The 20004-nt window shown below is 45.7% G+C and overlaps 1 protein-coding gene across 2 annotated transcripts in view; it reads right to left on the bottom strand.

The window, feature by feature from the left end:
- The window catches only part of NPAS1 (neuronal PAS domain protein 1), a 444390-nt gene that overhangs the window by 94990 nt on the left and 329396 nt on the right, over positions 1-20004 (bottom strand). The window lies entirely within an intron of this gene.

Here is a 20004-nt window from a genome sequence, read left to right on the forward strand (position 1 = left end):
AACCAATAATATCTACATGAATCCATGCCCCCTTCCTCCTGACACTCACCTCACTGATCAAGCTGATAGGTGCCCCATTTAATGCATGCTGACCTGAACATCATTCACCCGCTGTTTTATACCAGTCAAGCACTAAACGGAGCCCTTTCTGGCCGACACCAACACCCTTCACACCAACACAGCTCCAACCCCATCATAGCCGACCTTCCTCATCTATTCTAAAAACAGACCTCCCCATTATTGCAGACCAATCACTGCTCGCCTTATCCAACTGTACCCTGAACACAGCTGTCCCACACTACTGAAGATCGGTCACTGTTCATACTAACACATTCAAGCCTGTACACAACCATTCCCGACTGCTCACTCACGTACACAGCACTGCTAAACCCATTTTTCCTCAAACCAGCGTCAGAATGGGAAGGCGGGCATTGGCCAATGAGCTGGTCCCTCAGGGTCACATGTAGGATGGTTGTTTAGGGCTTCTGTAAACCGGCCTACAGTGACTTCGGCCCTCATTACGAGTGTGGCGGTCATAAGACCACCACACTCGCGATGGCGGTCGGGCCGATGCCAAAGGGCGGTCCGACCTCCACGTTACGACTGTGGCGAAAGCACCATGGTCATATCACCAGCACTGCCACTTTTAGGCTGGCCGACAGCCTGGTGGGGCCGGTGGTCACAATCTGGCAGGTCTGCCCTGGGGATTATGACCTGTCATGTCTGCCAGCTTTTGCATGGCGGTACCACGACCATGCAAAGGCTGATGGAGACAGAGTGCCGGAGGCCCCATGGACAGCCCCGTTGTGCTTTTCACTGCCTGAATTGCAGGCAGTGAAAATGACGATGGGTGCTGTTGCACCAATTATACTGCAACATTGCCACCGGCTCGATTGCAAGCTGGCATCGATGTTGTGATGACTTTCCCGCTGGGCCGGTGGGAAACTCGTAATAGGGCCAGCAGGCGGAAAACCAGAGTGGCAATTTTCTGGCCCAAAGAGTTTGGCAGGCGGCATCCACTGCCCACCAAACTCATAATGAGGCCCTTAATGTCTTCCCCTGTTCCCATCAGACTACTTACAATGTGTCACCAGTACGATGGGCACTCCCTTGCCACGCTGTCAGACTGAGGCTGGGGGGGCAAGTGTTGCTCTGCCCCTTAGGGCCTTCTCACCTCGGCCCCCTGCCTTGTGTGGCCGGCCCAGCCAAGAAGCAGTGTCATCCCCTGCTGGACCATCAGTTTCAGGCTATGGTGGGTGTGCGGAGAGTAGGAGTCTGCAGGGGCCTCACAGGGGCATTCTTACCTAAACCCCCATCGAGTAGCAGCAGCAGATCTATGCATTTCTTGACCTCCCCTCTTCTGCCAGGTCATACCCTGAGGCTATAGTGAGGTGAGAAATGGGTGATTAACAGAAGTGTCCTCGCCAGGGGCTAGGTGTTGTCTCCTCGGTCCTAGTGTCATTTAGGCTTTGGTGGAGGGGAATTAATGAAGTATGATCGAGTTCTGACGTCAGTACAACATCCAGCGATTCTGGGCAAATCACTTAATCTCCCTAGCATATATAAAAATGAATTTGATATTTTGCAATCTAGCTGGTGCTCTGGGTAATTCCTCCAATGCATTTGGGATGAGTTCTCGATATATAAAACTACAAAACAATAACGATTTGGGAAAGTGGGCCACCTTTTTGGGAGTACTGAGTCAAACTGTGATCCCAATCCGACCTTACCTCAAACCTCTCTCAAGCCACACTGACAAAACTGTAAAAAGGCATGGTGGATGTGTGCTGCAAGCGCTTAAAGCAATGATCTTCGAACTTTTTTATGCCATGTACCATTGTGTAAAAAAATCAATAGCAGCATCCCCCAAAAAATATGACAAACATATTTTCCCACATTTCTCATTAACATTTTAATTACTATAAATATTGAATATGAGATCACATGCAAGGGCGCCATTTTAGAGTTTTAACCGAATTGAGGGAGTGAGGCGTTGAGGATAATCTGGAAGCCCTCCTGCGACACCTCTCCCAGCAAGGACATGAGGGACTAAAGACATTATAGATGGCCGATTCCAGAGTGGCTGTTTTTTAGCACAATATTAGCCTACGTTAATCAAATGACAGAGTAAGTGTTCCTCCCCAGCCCAAGTGTTCCTCCCCAGCCACCCCACCACTCTTTCCCGACCACTCCCCCGCCTACTAGTCGTCCCACAGTCTGCTGACCACTGGTTCTCTCCAGTGTAACAGGAAAGCATCGCCTCTGGTTTCCCTGTTTATTTCCCAGTGGCTCTGGACTTCAGACTGCAGGCTTGAACACGTCAGCTGGCTGTAGGGCCATCGCGAGTGCCCCACATAGCAATGACCAGCTCCTTATTACTATTCAGAGCCCACATGTCTCCCTGGTAAAGCTTTGCTGGCCTGAACGCGAAAGGTGAAGGTTTTCAGGTTACCAATCCTGCCTAATGATGAGGAAGAAAAAATCAATAAGTAATAATGCAAAGCGAGTTCTAGGGCTCTAGAGGCTCGGGAGTCTGGAGCAGCTTAGACACATTAACATGCACAATTTATCCTGCTGTTTCTGTGCCCGGTGCCTCAAAGCACTGGTATTCACAGGAAACATTTCCTCCGGCTGTTTTATATACAATAAATGAGCTGCAGTGTAGGAAGCCTTTACTTAAAGCGTGCAGCTTGAGGTGCTTGCTTTACATGCTAACACTCCCAATTTCGGCCAGAGATGCCTTATTGTTTATGTAAAAACTGAAGAAAGACTGAATCTTTGCTTCATGCCCTTAAAACGCCCTCCACTTTAATGTGAGTTAACATGGAAGGTAAATTACAGTTTTTTTTCTAATGCTCCCTCTTATCTCTTCCCTATTGTTGCCACCTGTCTGTTTGCTGAGCCTAAGTCTCGAAGGTGGATTCGCGAAGGGGACAGAGAGTTCTTCCAGCAGTTCCCATGAAAGGTCCTATAGGTGGCAGACACCTTACCAACGGTAAGGCTGTAGGTCTCAGACTGATTGTGTAGGATTGGCTGGTTGCCTGTGTGGTTGTGATAGACAGTGTAACAAAGATAGAGTTAAGGGGGATTGATTTGCAAGAATTATCTTCAGATAGGCGCATCAAGAAATTTCCTGGGAAGACTCAATCCTATGAAGGTCCTCTGGCGTGGGAAGGCATTCATAGTGAGCTCAAGGGAACAGGCTGAACTAGCCCTGGCCTGAGTGGCCCACAGATGGCCTTTCTTGACAATCCTGGCCCACACCATCATCCCGGAGTAATAATGGCTTTGGTGCCGCTGACATGATGCAGTTTGTAACATTTATTTCTTAAAATCTTTCATGCAATGGTGCCCAGAACCAGGTTGCCTTATACCAAAGTTTCCTCCTCTTGATTCCACCCAGGCCTATTTCTTCCAATATTCTAATTTTCCTGTTTGTTTATCTCACTCTCGCAGGATCGTTTTCATCCCAAGTTTCCGCCTGTGTCATTGTTTTCCTATCTTTCTCAAGTTCTGCCTTTCTCTGTGTCAACATCAGATGATGCTGACACTTTCAGCCACTGTCACAAATTAAGCACTGCTTACCTCCAGTCTCTAGACTCGCTGTTGCACACCTGCCGAGTGCTTTGGGATGGTTTGTGCATAAAAGAGTTAGTCTCCATTTCTGAATTTTGCAGAGACCTGGAGAGTTCTGTGAATTGGTTTTCCGGTGGCAAAATAGAGATTTTAAAATGTAGGTAAGAGTAATAATTTTCATATATATAAAAAGTGATGGGCTTGAAAGTACCAGAATTTTTAAAAGCCAATGACTCAAAGAGGGCAAACAGATTTTGGTGAAATTCTGTAGGGAAGGTGGCTGTTGGGGCCCGCGTTACTCGTGTGCCAGTAAAATACCTATTATTCCCCCTCACCCACAGAATTGCTATTACCCGTGGCTCCAGTAAGTCCGAGGAGGAGCCTTAAGGAAAGAATAAAGAGTATTATGAGATTTTGGAAACTAAAATGTAGGATTTGGACTTACCATGTTTCCGCAGGAACTTAAGTAGGCGGCGTTGCTGCCTTCAGCAGGTGAATTCTCCAGGCGAAATACCCTGACATGGGTTGTTCCTGCATGACTTATAATCAGATGATGGTGGTGACTACCATTACCGACCTCTTTTGAATTCACGGGTTGCTTGTAATGACTCTTGCTTCAATGCAACCGAAATGCTACTAGACTCCCTTGTTGGCCCGCTGGATATTTTCTACTGTCACTTTGAATGTACGGATATACATAAGTAGACATGACTAGCTTCTAAAAATATAAAATCAGTCTTCCCTGTAGGTAGGCATCCGAAATTTAGAAAAACAAGGGCTATGTTTTACTTAGGTCTCACCATATCTTTTGAAGAACCTACATTGGTGAAAGAATAAAGCTCTCCCACTTCGGTAAAGTGTAAAAGACCACATGAGCTCACAAACACAATAAACATCCTTTAGCTTTAGTCATTTACCTTAAACTTCTCTACAAATTACCTAATATCAAAAACCAGCCCGCATGACCGTACCTAATATATCTACACTCCACTTTAGCTTCAATATCAGCTTGCTTCTTAGCTTACAACTTTCTATTTCTACTTCCCTTCCCTCGAGCACTCCTAAAGTTCAGATCCAGCCTGGCGGCACGAGGAGCGGCGCTGCTCTGCTCTTATTCCCTGCCTGCTTTCAGAGACACCATAAATACAAAACATAGCCCTCGCAGACAAGCTTCCAACAGAGCCAATCCGAGTTGGCGGTGAGTGTGTGTGGGGAGGGGGGGCGCTTCCATGTGCGAAGAGGTTTAGATTCTCTGCCGCTCATGCACAATGTCACGTGCTGATGTTATATTTACCTGTGCATCCACAGACAGAGAGAGGGGGCAGTGCTTAATTTGAAAATAAAAATGTGCCGTGCCCAAAGCCCTCCTCTTAAAAAAGCGGGTGCTGTAATTACATGTGCGAGCACAGACTACTGAGGCAGAGTAATCCTGAAGCACCTCGGGCCTCTTCAATCCTGTTAAAGCCACTCCCTGCCCCTTCAGCTCATTCTTGCAGCTTTCTGCTTTCTCCAATTGTGACGCTTTTTCATTTTTCCCTTCCTCCGTCTTTCCCAAATGTGTCTTTTGCTCGCAGTAAATGCTTGAGGTAGAAAAATACGAACCGGCCCTCAAAAATAAGTGTCGGTGCTCAGCACCGGAAACAACAAGCACAAATTAAGCATTGGAGGGGGGACATCTTCCCCTCCGCCAGGGCCTGTGTTAATGTCGTTGTCTCTCCAAGCTGAAACGCACAACCACTGAAAATAGTAATAGCGAGAGTGAATGATGTCACGATATATCTCAAAAGCGAACCAGGGATTTCCAAACTATTTTGGAATGACTCTGTTGATGATTAGTGGTGAGGGAGGATTTTTAAAGAAAATCAGGCTTTCTATCTTTTCCACGTAATGACCTCCGGTTTTACTTTATCAAACTTGCAGACACTGGACTGGATCTAGTGAGATCAGGATCTTCGGCCCTTTTGCTTCGTCACTGTGCGATTCAGAGGTCAGTAGTACTCACTCATATGAGGCTGACTGATCAACCGTAAACATTTCCCTATGAGCTGCAGTCATTGAACATTCAGCACTTGCGGTCCAACAGAAGCAATACGAGGCTGCCCTCACTTTCACGACCTTTTGAGGGGGTTGGCAGGTGGGTGTCTGGCTTGAGCATAGTTAGGTAGGATCACGTGACCAAAGAATCAACGCAAAGTCCAACTGTTTGTAAATGACTCCAAACTTTATTGTGCATCTGTCACACAATACCCATGTTTTATAGTTTAATTATCACTACATTGATTTAAGTATTACTCCTGGTTAGGAACATCCCTTTATATACCATCACAAGAGCTTCTAAATCGATGTTGGCAAATTGTGGAACACAGATTTGTTTTCTGCAGTATCAGTATGAGAAAGCATTGGCAAAGACATCAAGTCTGGGATTGGCTGCTAACCTAGTACTAGTGATTTAAATCTTTCTTATAGAACCTTGTTTTAAAAAAAAAATGGCAGCGCGTGCATAAACGTGTGTGCAAATGCACATGGAGACGTCTTTGAATGTTTTTGTAACAAAGTTTTACAAAAACATTCAAAGATGCGCGCGGATGCGTTCGCGTGCGTGCATGTGCACACGCTGAGGTGACCTGCTTGAATGGCTTGGAAACCTTTTTACACGCCTGACAGCTGCAAGTACTGTACACTCAGATGAGGGTAACTGAAAGCCCCTGAAAGTACATTACATCTACCTCTAAAGTTGTACCACATCAAACATTACTGGCTAATGTAAGACCTGCAAACTACTATTCAACAATTGTAGTGGCGGAAGAGAGGGTAAAGACGCCGTCACCTGGTGTGTGCATCTGTGTATGTGGGAGAAAGTGACAATTTAAAATATGTGCGGGAAACAGGAGATGAGAGATGGACGTGAGCTAGAGAAGGAAGAGTGGAAGGGACGCTACAAGGGTGATAAGGGCAGGTAAGAGGTTTGCAAGGAAAAAGAGCATTTTAGGGAGGGAGGGCTGTGTGTATGTGTTGAAAGGGGGGTTTCCTGCCTGCTTTCAAAGACACCATAAATACAAATCATAGCCCTCGCAGACAAGCTTCCAACAGAGCCAATCCGAGCTGGTAGTGGGGGGCGGCGTCCGTGTCCAGAGAGGTTTAGATTCTCTTCCGCTCGTGCACAAGAAGGTCACGTGCTGATGTTATATTTACCTGTGCATCCACAGGCAGAGAGAGGGGGACACCTTCCCTCCGCCGGGGCCTGGGTTAATGTCGTCGTCTCTCCAAGCTGAAACGCACAACCACTGAAAATAGTAATAGCGATAGTGAATGATGTCACGATACATCTCAAAAGCGAACCAGGGATTTCCAAACCATTTTGGAATGACTCTGTTGGTGATTAGGGGTGAGGGAGGATTTTTAAAGAAAACCAGGCTTTCTTTTCCACGTAATGACCTTAGGTCTTTCTTTATCAAAGTTTCAGTGATAAGAGGGTTTGTGGGTGTACCTGATTTACAACAGAGTCGTAAGTGAAATGTGAGGGAAAGGAGGGAGGGTCTTAGCCAATCAAGTCTGAGGAGAAGGCGAGAATAGAAGGCAGCAGCGCTCACTAGTATTCCAGGTTCATACAGCAGAAACTCACCCAGTTAAGGTTTTACTTTTGCATTCTGGGTCTTGCAGTCTTGTTGTATCTCGTTATGGCAATCAGTACTAAAAGTCTTAGGATGCAAAAAAAGAACCTGGTCTGGATGAACTATTCACGCCTCAACATGGTAAATGTTAGAACTCTGAGACATGTAAATGTTAGTTGTAAGACGGGAAGGTTTGAGCGATATGATGGGTATGTGCATGTCTTTGGTGAGCTAATAGAAAGCAAGAGTGAGGGAGGTGAAGCAGAGTCTGAGGTTGGAGAGAACTGGGTCGTGTCTATGAATAGTGTGAGGAGAGTGAGCGAGTCTGGGACAGAAAGGGAGGTGATGGGTCGGAAAGCAGAGGATGAAAGACCGAAAGAAACCAAGAGAGGAGTTATGAGAAAGACAGGATGGCATCAGACACAGGGGATAGTAGGGCATTTTCTGGGGACGAGAGTACTAGGTGGATGCCTAGCATGCCAGCACCAGGGGCTGCCATATTGCCCGTATAACAGCAAATGTGTCATCATTGCTGGAGGATCGGTTACATAAAGATGTGTCTTTCTCTCGAGTGAGAAAATTCCTTATAGGTAGAAGATAGAAGGAAGTAATACAAGAGGTGAAGGAAAGTGATATGGAGGTTGGGAAAGTAGGGAAAATGAGGTCTGAAAGAGCATATGTAAGAGTAGGTTGGACAAAGACTGGCAAATGATCAAGTGGGACAGAAGTGAGAGTAAGATAAGAAGGTGGAAATACACATGAAGGTGAAACAAGAACACCACTTCCATACTCAGTCACTCATCAGCCCATGCACTCATCTCAGTGGGTTAGGCACCTGCTGCAAAACCCTGTTTGTAACCTACAAACCACCCAAAACCGAACTGTACTTGTTCTGTGAATGATGGAAGCTTGCATTACTACTGCCGTGCTATGCTAAATCTGTCTGGGGAGGGAAGCTTGCACTGCAGCTGACTTCTTCTGTGTAAGAGAAAGGTTTTGTTGCTGCTGCTATGCTGTAACCTTTCTGCCAGGAAGCAACGTTTGTACTCCTGCATCCTGACCTGTGCCCGTCCGCGAGGGGTAGCTTGCACCGCTACTGCCTAAACTGGGCCTGTCTTGTGAGGGAGAGAAGCTTGCAGTGCTCCCACCTAAGCTGTACCCGCTCCGTGGCAGAGAAACCTTGCACTGTCTCCACCTGGGCTGTACCTGTCATCTGTGTGTAACAGAACACTGATGTGCTTCTCCTGCTGCCTCTGTCCTTTACCTGTTCTTTGCAACAGGGAAGGCTGCACTGATGTTGTCCATGTGATGCCTGAGTTGTGTGAACCTTGGGATAGAGGTTTTCTCTATTCAAAATCCAAAGTGACTGCCATCGTCATTGATTGTTTGAATGCATTATAGGAATTAAATAGTAAAACCTCACCAAATAAGTGAGCAGAGCTTATGTTTGGTCTAACATGTGGAACAAGCACAGTTTTCAAAATTAACTAAAACACTGCGTGACATTTTAAACAAAGCTGCCAAATGACTCCCATGTCATGCGTGGTTCATTCAGAGAAGTTTGGCTTTCAAGCCAGGATTACATTGCACGTTGGGGGTTTTAACTCATAGTGACAGTATTATAACTACACGTCTGAGAATGAAAGACGCTGTTGGGTGAAAAGCAAGGAATGGGTGATGGTAACATCATGCAGTCAGTTAGCTGCTTAGTGAAATTCATAATAAAATGGATTTGTGGTTTAGTTTGTGGTGTAGCTCCTTTGGTTTTGTACGGTCATTTGGCCCCGTCTCATATTTGGTAGTTTAGACACTTCAGTGGAGGAAAGGGCAGAGTTGGCCTTTCAAGTGCACAAGCAAACACCCCACTGCTAACGGGCTGACATTAACACTTCTCTAAAAGGAATGCGACATGAACAGCTAGAGATGCATGGGGTTCGGGTCTTACGACATAGCACCACTGCAATCCTCAGTCCTCATTGGATAGGGGCAGTTGTAGCAGCAGGAGCGGAAGTGTCTGAAGAGAAACCTGGAAATAAAATAAACACGATTTGCTGGTGCCCCTCTTCCTAACCTCTCTGCCTTTAAATGCTTCGCCTACAAGACCTGTGTGAAGCACCCTGCACCGCGTAGGTGCAATACGTGCTGAAGCTAATGCCTCGCGAGGGCCTCCAGCAATGTTCACGCGACGTCTGAAAGCGCTTTGAGTCCACACGAATGGAAATATTGCACTATCCAAATCTCTGTTGACGTAACAATAGTTCCTCGCGAAAGAGAAATAGAGATGAAGACAGACAAGGAAAGAGGGAGAGTGAGAGAGGAAAAAGATGAGTGAACTCTATGCTAATTATCAAAAGGGAGCATAAAAAGTCCAGGGGGCTCTTCGGAGGTAGCATGAGTTCGACGGGGATAGAAGGGGTAAATTAACTCTCTCTTCAGTGGGGCAACAAAGGCCCCGCGTTGCAGGGGTTGGGAGGAATGGCGAGCTCCAGCACAGGCCTCCTCCCGCTCCCCTAAAGCAGTACAAATGGCCTGAGTCTTCCCGAGGGAAGGGGACCCTCCATGTACTGCGCTGGGTGGGGGGAGAGGTGGGGGGGGGGGGGGTTAAGGTTTTGTTACGCCACTGTCTCCCATCAAAGTCCGTCACGGGGTTACAAATGCAATGGTGTGCTGGGCCCGCCACCCTATTCTCCCTATTTCAGCATTGACGTTAAAATGGGTCTATTCACCACTTCTGTACACGTCCCTTCCATCGAGGTAGACGTCACATCGGCTCCTTCTCTCTTTCACTCTCACAGGGCCCGCGGCAAGGTCCTCTCAATCAGAATGTAATACTCTATCAAAGGCTGCCTTCCTCCTTGCCTGAGGTCCGCCCGAGGCCTGAAAATACTTGGCTATTGCGTGTTAAAACGACAGATACCTCGTCGACAGACGCAGTGAGCGGCCTGGGAGTATGTAAGCACCTTCAGCCCCCCGAGGGAATCCTGGAACCAGACTGAGTCAGTCAGTCATCCATTTTAAAAATAGAAAAGCGGCTCATCGGCAGCGCGCCGCAGCGCGGAGCCCATCGCTACACTGGCCACGTTGTTGCCGAGTTCTGTGACCGGGATGCTGAGCATCGGAGACGCCACGTGACGTCTGCAGGGATCGTGCTCCACATACACTGAAAAAGTTCCAGGCTTTCATCTCACTGCTTGGCCAATGCTGAGGAGTTGGGGCAGGTTCCGGACAATAGGGCCATCCAAAGCGTTTAATTTGTAAATAAGAGCAGACATTTTTCTACGGTGCTCACAGTTGGTGCTGCTGAAAGTCATGGTTAACAAATACCTAGTTTTGATTCTACTGTATTGATCTTTCTTCCACCACCTTACAGTTCCTTTCTGTTCACCCACTCTTACAAACTCTTTTCCATCCCTGATTCCTCTCTTTACCACTGTTTTCCTATCTTTCTCGTCTTCTTTCGTTCTCCCTTTTCTGCCTTTCTTTCTTTACTCTGAGTCAAATTTTAATGATGAAAAATAGTCCCAGTCCCCCAAAATGAGTGCTTAGGCCCAACACCGGCAACCACTGGCACAAATCAACCAGTGCGAGCTGTGTCTGTGAATCAAACTTTCTCATGACCTGCAGGGGAGTTAAGAGACTTGTCTTACAGAGCAGGCAGTGCTTGGGAATTAGAACCTGGAGGCCACCAGAGAGCCCTAACCCCAACACCTGCCACATGCAGACCGACAAAAACTTATCTGTTGGAAGGAATTTTATTTATATATTTTACCAATTATTTCATAAACCACAAACAGTAATAATTCACCTGCAAAACAATCTTCAAAACATATTTATAAAAAGCATTTATAAAAACCATTTCAATAAGGTTTATTCATCAACCATAAATCGATGTGACAGGATCCCTTTCTGTCCTGAACCTACTTTGGATCACACATGTGAACCATACCTCACCTGTATCCGTGGGGGGCTCCCCCGACTTCACCATTCATTGTTCTCATGCTCAGGGTTCCGCCCCCTCCCAAAACACCAATCTGCCAAGGGGGTATAACGGGGCGGCCAGGAGCGGGAGCCCCATGGCCACCCAAGCGATCCTGGCTCCCTAACCTCAAAGCTGGTGTGTACATCCGCAGGTTCGTTCAGTACTTCAGGATCCTACCTCTGGTGTTATCCCGAGGCCCCAGCCTTCGAGACCCCTCTGTAGGTTATGGTGACTTTAGTACTTCCTCTCCAACCTCAAAAACAAGGGAGTGGGCAGGTGGGATTACGCTGCCTCCGGGTGCTCAGACCACCATACACGAAAAGGCAGAGCCTTTCTGGGGGGGTGGTTTGCCTAAATAGCCCCCCACACCAGTGTATGCGGCCGGACCCGGAAGTGACGCTGCCCGCGAGCTCCCAAGTATTACTTCCGCCCCCACACCTCACGAGGTGTGAGGGCGGAAGTGCCTGTAGCCAGCCTGACGCGCAACTAGTGCGGGAGGTTTGGGCGACGGCGGCCCGAGTACTAAGGGGCCATGCTCCCCCCATTTTGGAGGGCGCTGTACCAATAGTAAAGTACCTCCTCAAGCACTTCACAGGAGTAACAAACTGCTCCTGGGTAATACCACTTTCAACAGTTACACATGAAGGGCTGTAACGAAAATCATTTGTGTGAGGAGTGTAAGATGAATAAACGAAAAAATAAGTGTACAGTCAACTGTGTGAAATGCGTATTGAAAGAATCCTATCCATATATAATGTAATAGGTATCCTTTGAGAATGGCATAAAAGATGCAAGACAGTCTACAGGCCTCACTAGGAAGCAGGTTACGTACTGCACTTCATTTATAATTCAAACGCTGATGGCCACACAAATTAGGAAAACTGGAAGGTTAGATTAATGTTAAAGGTTTGGCACATCAGGTTCAAATTGCGAGTTGAAAAAATAGAGACAACAAGTATGTAGATAAACACTGGCAAAGCCAATAGGTCTCGCCTATGCAAGAGCTATTGGCTGTGCCAATATGTTTTGACCTTGTTGTACACAAACATGGTTGCTGGTCAGCATGTCTAAAAGTTGCGTAAAGGAGAGTCACGTAGAATGGAGTGTCGTAAAGTGGAGCGGCGTGGTGTAGAGTGGAGTGTTATGGAGCGGCGTAAGAGTCTTGGTGCTGAGTGGAGTAGAGTGGCAGATAGTGGGGTGAAGTAGAGTTGAGTGGGGTGGAGTGGAGTGTTGTGGAGTATCATGGAGTGGCAGTGATGGCGTAGAGTGTTGTGACGTGTTGTGGAGGGAGTAGAGTGTCATAGAGTGGAAAGGCTTAGAGTGTCAAGGAGTTGAGCGCCATAGAGTGGAATGGCATACAGTGTGCACAGTAGCATTGATCAGAGTGTTGTGGAGTGCAGTGGAGTGTCATGGAGTGCCATAGAGTTTAACAGAGTGGCGTAGAGTGGTGTAGGGTGGTGTAGAGTGGCATAGAGTGCTGTGGAGTGGCATAGAGCAGAGTGGATTGGCATAGAGGGTGTTCCATAGAGTGGCGTAGGGTATTGAAGAGTAGAGTGATGTAGAGCAGAGTAGATTGTCACGTAGTGGAATGGCATAGAATGGAGCAGTGTAGTAGAGTGAAATGAGTGCTGTAGAGTGGAACATCATAGAGTGAAGTAGAGTGTTGTAGAATGGAGTGGCAAAGAGTGGGGTGGGGTGGAATGGCGTAAAGTTGAGTTGTGCAGTACAGTAGAGTGCAGTAGTGTGTCATACAATAGAGTGGAGTAAAGTGACATGGAGTGGTGGAGAAGAAGTTGCGTAGAGCATCATAGAATGGAGTTGTTTTGTAGAGTGGCATCGAGTAGATTAGAGTAGAGTGCTATAAAATGGAGTGGAGTAAAGTGGAGAAAATTTTAATGGAGCGGAGCATCATAGAGTAGAGTATTGTAGAGAATAATGTGGTGCAGTGGAGTTTAATAGAATGGAGTAGAGTGGCCTACAGTGAAGTGGCATAAAGTACAGTGCTGCAGAGTAAATTGGCATAGTGTGCATTGTTTTTGAGTAAAGTGGCGTAGTTCAGTGGAGTAAAGTTGGAGAATGCATGGTGAGGTAGCACACTGGCATTACAGAGACCACATGTTCAATTGAAATGACCTTTACATTTGCACTGACATGCAGTTTTACTGACAAAGGTATACAGTGCACAAACAATAATATGTGGAAATGTCATCACCTAGTGTTTTGATTTGTTTTGATCATATTAGAATATTTGTTTCCACCACAATTCAGAATTATCAAAAAAGTTTTTTATTTGGGCTTTCCTAATTCTGATATATTCTGAATTATCCACACTTTTCATTTACAATCACATTTTGTTTCATTCTAGAAAAGAAATAACATTGTACAGCCTTCCTCCAGCACAACCCCAGTAGCTAGCATGATTGGCACATAAATCCCCTCACTTTGAAGTCAGACAAAAGAAAAATAAACACTGAGGCCCTGATTTATACTTTTTGATGCAAAACTGCACAAATGCAGTTTGCACCAAATGTTTAGCACCGACTTGCACCATTTCTGAGCACCAGCCGGGCATGCTATTTATGGAATGGTGCAAGCCGATGCAAAGGGAAGACTAGCATAAAACAAAAATGGCATTAGACAGGTGGGGCTGGTGGTATAGAAGAAGGGGTTTTTGCACAAAAAATATCAATAGGCAGGTTAGAGTAAAAAAAAATACTCTTACCAGCCTAGTGTCATTTTCTGATACAAAACCATCCATACCACATTAATTCTGTCTTGGAAAAGACAGGAGTCATGCCCATCACCCCAATGGCCACCACAGGGGACCAGGATCCCCTCGGCATGGCCATTACACCCAGTGCCATGTAGGGGGGCAATTTGAGGGCCCCCAATGGCACTTCACAAAAATACTTACCTGTACTTACCTATACTTACATGTGATGGGGACCCCAATCCTCCGCTGTCCCTCTAGTGTGGGTGGGGGTGTCCCTGGGGCCTGGGGAGGGCACCTGTGGGGTTATTCCATGGTGTTCCACCATGGAAATAGGCCCACAGGTCCCCTAATGCCTGCCCTGACCAAGGTGTTAAATAATGGTGCAAAGCAAGCTTTGCACCATAATTTGACTCCCGTGTGTGATTTTAGCACGGGGGGATAATTATGGCACTAAGGCCATAGAGTCATTTTTTGCATGGGAACGCCTACTTTGCATCTCATTGACCCAAAGTAGGTTTCCACGTCCAAAAAATGACTTTAACTCCATAAATTTGGCACTAGGCAGGTCTAGTGGCAAAGTATAAATATGGAGTTAGTTTTGCACTGAATTTGCATTAAAAAAAAGACGTAAATTTGGTGCAAAACAAGTATAAATATGCCCCTAAGCTCCCTGAAAGACAGAGCCTGACACTTGACCTCTGCCTTTAAATGCACAGCAAATGTGACAAGATAACTACAAGATTTAAAGGCCTGTTTACAGAAATCAAACACTTGTGAAAGCATACACTAAATTTGTTATGGGCCACGGAAGGGACAAGCTCAAGCTGAGCAGCCTAAAACAAATAAAGCCAACAACTAGAAAACAAGCACATGTGAGTTACAAATCCAATGGAAAGCAATGGGCAGAATGCATTCCAAGGGAAGCTTTCCAAATGTCCTCAAAATGTCATTAGAAAACGGTAGGGTTCAACTAAAAAAGAGTGGTGCCTGTAAATGAAATAAGAAGAGTTATATGTTACACATAATCCTAGAAGAGACTGAACACAGCTCTGGCCAAACAAAAACATCTGTCACACACTGTTAGTGTGTAAGAACTAGTCCGAGTAGGGCATATAGCTCCATGTGGTTCTACTTAGTTGCACTCAAGACTTTTTGTTTTCTATTCACCTATACTTGGCCTCCACTGAGGACTGAGGGAAAGGTTTAGAGTTTGGCAGGCAGGGTACTCCTTCATAAACATGGCTGAGTACTCTGTCTGTCAAAACATTATGAGGCAGAGTTGGACAGACCATAATCTTTCTGATGGCCATGTCCCTAGTGGAACTGCCGTCAGAAAGCTTACTTTGAAGCATCAGCGAAGTATGGCCCATCAGAAAGGGGTAAGATCACCACTGGGCTGACGTGAGCTCTTAACATGTCAGGGGTAGTCTGTCAGGGTGGGACAATTAATGTCCTCTGCCACTCCAATGGATGGGTGGGCCACCTGCTAAACTTTAAATCAACCCCAGAGTTATTTGGTTTTGCCTCAGGCTTCATGTGCTTCTTTTTACTTGGACAGACTACTCACTGTAAGCTCACGTCAGACCTGAGCGGACTCACTCTCTGGAAACTTTAGATACGCACGAGATTAAGGTCCCCTGTATGAGTGGTTGAACAGTCTATATAACAAATAAACAGGGGAGTTCGCTGAAATTCATGGCATTAATATGCTAGTGACTGGAGATACACTTTTATGGCAAGAAGCCATTCGGGATGGATATTCTGACTGAGAACTAGGAACTTATTTGTTTGACTGACTAATGAGACAGCCCTGATGAAGTCATAGGGATACCCCCAGATGGTGAAACACGTGTTGGCTGAGAACGATGGCTAAAAGAAGAGGCCATATTGGCCAGGAATAAACTATCAACAAGAATACATCACTGTCTAATGACTGCACATTGTATTATTTTGTATATGGTTCAGCGTGTGCCTTACACCTCATGGTTGTTTGTCAATCCGTGGACTGCAGTTTGGGGAGTTGGGTGTATTTTCCCTTTTAAGAACACCGGGGTTTGAGTAAATAATTTCGTCAAGTTTGTTTGTGTTTCTTCTGTGAGCTCCTGGGTCCTATCAAATCTCCTGCTCATTTTTAACATTGTCACTGTAAGTAAAATGCCACTGGCCCCAGAGTGAGACTTAATACAGGCCAGGTCGCACCCTTCTGGTATGTATGTGCTCATCGAGTTTGCAATAATAATGCATATAGGAAAGTGTTTGCTGTGAACGTTAGCAACAACCCCTGCAAAACGTTGTATTACTTTTAAAAGCAGACTTCTGGAAACATAACAATATCCTTTTAAGGCCTTCACCACCTTTGTGCAGGGTCTGTCAGCACATCGTACACAGAAACTAGAGGCTAGGATTTCTTTCAAACTGTAAAGCACTTTAAAAGTATTAACATTGATTTTAAGATTTCCCTGGTTGTGGACCTCACTACACCCTTTTTGAGCACCACGAACGTGATTCCTAGTGTGTCAGAGAATTGGGTGCTATTTTTCACACCCAATAAAATCTGACCCCTTAGTGTTCAGAATGTATCAGGTGAGCTAAATAGAACCTATTCTGGGGTTCTGGGGTATACAACATGCTATTTTGGTGCTAAACACACTAAACTCTGCATGTTACTCAAAATATGATACTGCTTTCCCCTGTTAAATTACTACAGGTTAGACCTGCCAAAAGTTAATTAAGGGTGCGGTATGCAGTAAATATCCCCAATCCAGTTCTGCCCCATGCACAGTGGTTTGCGTAGGAGTTGGAAAACACCAAACCACTCTTGATCAGGGCCAATGTTTATTTATGTGTAAAACTACTGAATGTGAAGTCATATTAGTGGAATCCTGTTCCCTAAATACAGTTTTGTAGGATGTTAAAAGTATAACTATACTTCAGCTACGAAAGTAATCTAAACGTTGATTGGCCTGCTTGTGAACATCCTTTAGCGTTTTGTGCAAACTACCTCTTTGTATAGGTAACCCCAGCAGTACCACTCCAGGTCTTTTAGGATAGATACTTCAAACTCTGATTCCAACTCACCAAGTATTGCCTCCAAATACTGGTCCAGCCTAGGGCAATGCCATAGCAGGTGAGAGAGGATGCCTACCTGCCCGCTGCTCCACAGCCTCTCTAGCAAGTTGATTTTTAGTGCTTGCTACACTGTTTGTTGTTCATTTGGCAGGATGTGTTCTTGTTTTATGTTTCTTTTCAATGATTAGTGTCCACATTGTTAATATTAGTCCAAGACCCACTGGTCCAGATAAGAGATGAGTCACAAATATTTCCTGAAAATAGGAAGGTTCTAATATCACCTTTTACCACGAGTAAGAAGGTCATAATATCATATTTACCAAGGCTGTGGCGATTAAGAGGGCAAAGGTCACAGTCCAATAAGGTTAACCACACCTAGCCCAGTGTCCAAAGGCAGAATCCCATACAAAGGAAATCAGGGGATTTCCTAATAGACGAATTCCTTGGAAAGGCTGGAGATTCTGGAGAGAGTAAACCATGTCAGATAAGCCCACATATTAATGCGTTTCCATTTTCTGCACTCTTTGTCGGTGCTGAGGTGCCACATTGCCAGACATAGATATTAACTTGCTCTGACGGAAGAAACTTCACTTTGTCTTTTCACATTACTGAGGCTGAGTGCATGTCAGGGCCAACAGCACGTCCCGCGGTGTTTCGCCAGAGCTGGACCGCTGTGGTGACAACCACAGGCTCGATGAACCAGTCACACACTCAGGAGGCCTGGGTGGGAGGCGCATATCGTTCTGATATGAGTCCCTGGGCACGGTCACTGAGGTTAAATATTGGCGGAAGGGAGAGGGGAAACCGTTGCGGACATGTTTATTGGCCTGTGGTGAAAGGCCTCATTGTTCGAGGGCGAAATCCTCGCAAGAAAGGCCTCTTAATAACGCCCTGGAACGCTCTTTCTTTGCCTTGGCAACAGGCAACAATGTTGGTGCCTCACTCCGACCTAGCCTGAATAATAGCTGTGCAAGGGAGGAAAAAAGTCCACGAGATTCCTACATTCATCTTCCTTGTACCAATGGCAGCGTTAGGGAGCCGGCTGAGGGCATCTGCTCAGTGACGCATTCTTTTCAAGGCTCTCCCCCTAGAGCGGCCATGAAGGGCCTAGTCAGACAGGCTGTGTGTTTACATTATCCCGCCAACGGCCATGAAGGGCCTAGTCAGACAGGCTGCGTGTTTACATTATCCCGCCAAGAAGATGCTCCCGCATTCCCACACAGCACATTGTCTGCAAATATTTGTCCCTAAACACCCGTCTGCTGTTGTCGAGCTTCCATTCAGTTTCCAGCTTTGCATGCTGCTTTCTAGGCATTTTGGCCTCCATCGCCTCATTTACACATTATAATCCCTTCACGGTTCTGGAAAGAAGTCAAAAACCTTTACCATGGGCATTGGGTGTTTCAGTCATGTTAATTTATTTTATTTGCAGAACAATAGCGACTAGCAGTGGCTATATCTTTGGACAATAAAGTAACAGCTATCAAAAAATAATGCGTTAAACGCCAAGATGGAGAAACGATGGCTGGGATAAAACAAGTAACAATCCAATTAAAAACAAATAAAGTTTAATATGCAGATAATATCATAGTACTTAAGGGACTCTAAATAGATGGTTTAAACTTTCCCTGTTGCCTTTCACTGTATGTCATGTTGAAAACAGCTACACATACTTAAAGTGCCCCCGTAAAGCATTTCCCAAAATCTCATTGAAATGAACATATGAAGCTACTGGGAATGATGAATGCATTTTGGGCTAAATAAGTTATGTTGCTTGAAGAAACCATTGTGCAAAAACCTTAACAATATGAAATACTTGATTTGTGTCTACGTTTTGAGCTTTGGCTGAAAGTATTCTGTCAGTGATGGCAGGGTAAAATATTGCAGTGCATGACCACTGCCACAGTACAGAGTCATAGAGAGGTACACTAGGACGCCAGGCATTCCATCGCCTTCAGTTGCCCTCGCCCCATCACCCTTGTGTTGTTGTCACCCTCGTTCCGACCATTGTGCCCTGCTCTAGCCTCTTCATCCTTCCCTATGACTGTACACTACCACTTTAGGTCTTGCCCTTTGACCCATTACTGTTCCACTCTCTGAACATGTTGTAATGACCCTTCTACATTACTGCTAGGAAAAATAATAAAGCTGTCAAGTCATAGCAGAAATGTACGTGTTTGATAATGGCCTTAGCTTTGGAGGTAGCATGCCATGTCCCCAGGGTAAATGTGAGAGGCAGCAGATAGGGAAAACTTGTTTACACTTTAAGCTATTGAGGGACCGGTGTTGCGTTGTATTATATTGCATCATTTTAAAAGCACTTCATACCCATTGCAGGCTATGTTAAAGCAGAACTTTGGGAGCAAGGGCATAGTGTTTGTATTTGTGCTCATAGGTGGCAGCCAGAGAATGTATTTTGTGCCCTATTTTGGTATAGCAACTGTTACTAGATTCCCCTGCACCGCAAACACCATGCAACGCATGGGGGAACCAGGCAGGGAAATCAAATAATGGTCCATAGTGTGCAGGCATAAAATTACGTGCATGTGACGGCCACTGCCTGTAAGTTTATCTGAACCAAGAGCCCATTAACAAACAAATAAAAATGCAGAGCGGGGCAAAAAAACACACTCCGCCTGTTCCTCATCCTACAGAGGCCTTCACTAACCTGGCTGCTGGGCATTGTGTCAAGGGCTAGCTGAAGTCTAAGATCGCTGCCATTTTCCCTGCTAAGCTGAGCTATTTCCTTTGACTAATGTTCAGGCTGGGGTCACACAGGTTGATGTCTCTCACCATACCTGACACTTTCTTGTATATACGTTGCCTATTTAAATGTGCAGTCATCCACCAAAGCACAGGTGCAATATACATGCAATATGCATATAACCTACCACAGATCATTCAGACCACTGGTCTCTTCTTGCTAGAATCAATGTGTCACCTTGTGGGTTGTCTGACTGCAGCAATTCATTCACTAAAACCTGATCTTTTCGTCCGCTCTAAAGCCCCTCTATGCCTTGTGGGCATCCAAAATAAATATCTGGATTCAACCCTCA

The sequence above is a fragment of the Pleurodeles waltl genome, chromosome 9 (genome assembly GCF_031143425.1).
Source record: "Pleurodeles waltl isolate 20211129_DDA chromosome 9, aPleWal1.hap1.20221129, whole genome shotgun sequence".
Classification (NCBI taxonomy): domain Eukaryota; kingdom Metazoa; phylum Chordata; class Amphibia; order Caudata; family Salamandridae; genus Pleurodeles; species Pleurodeles waltl.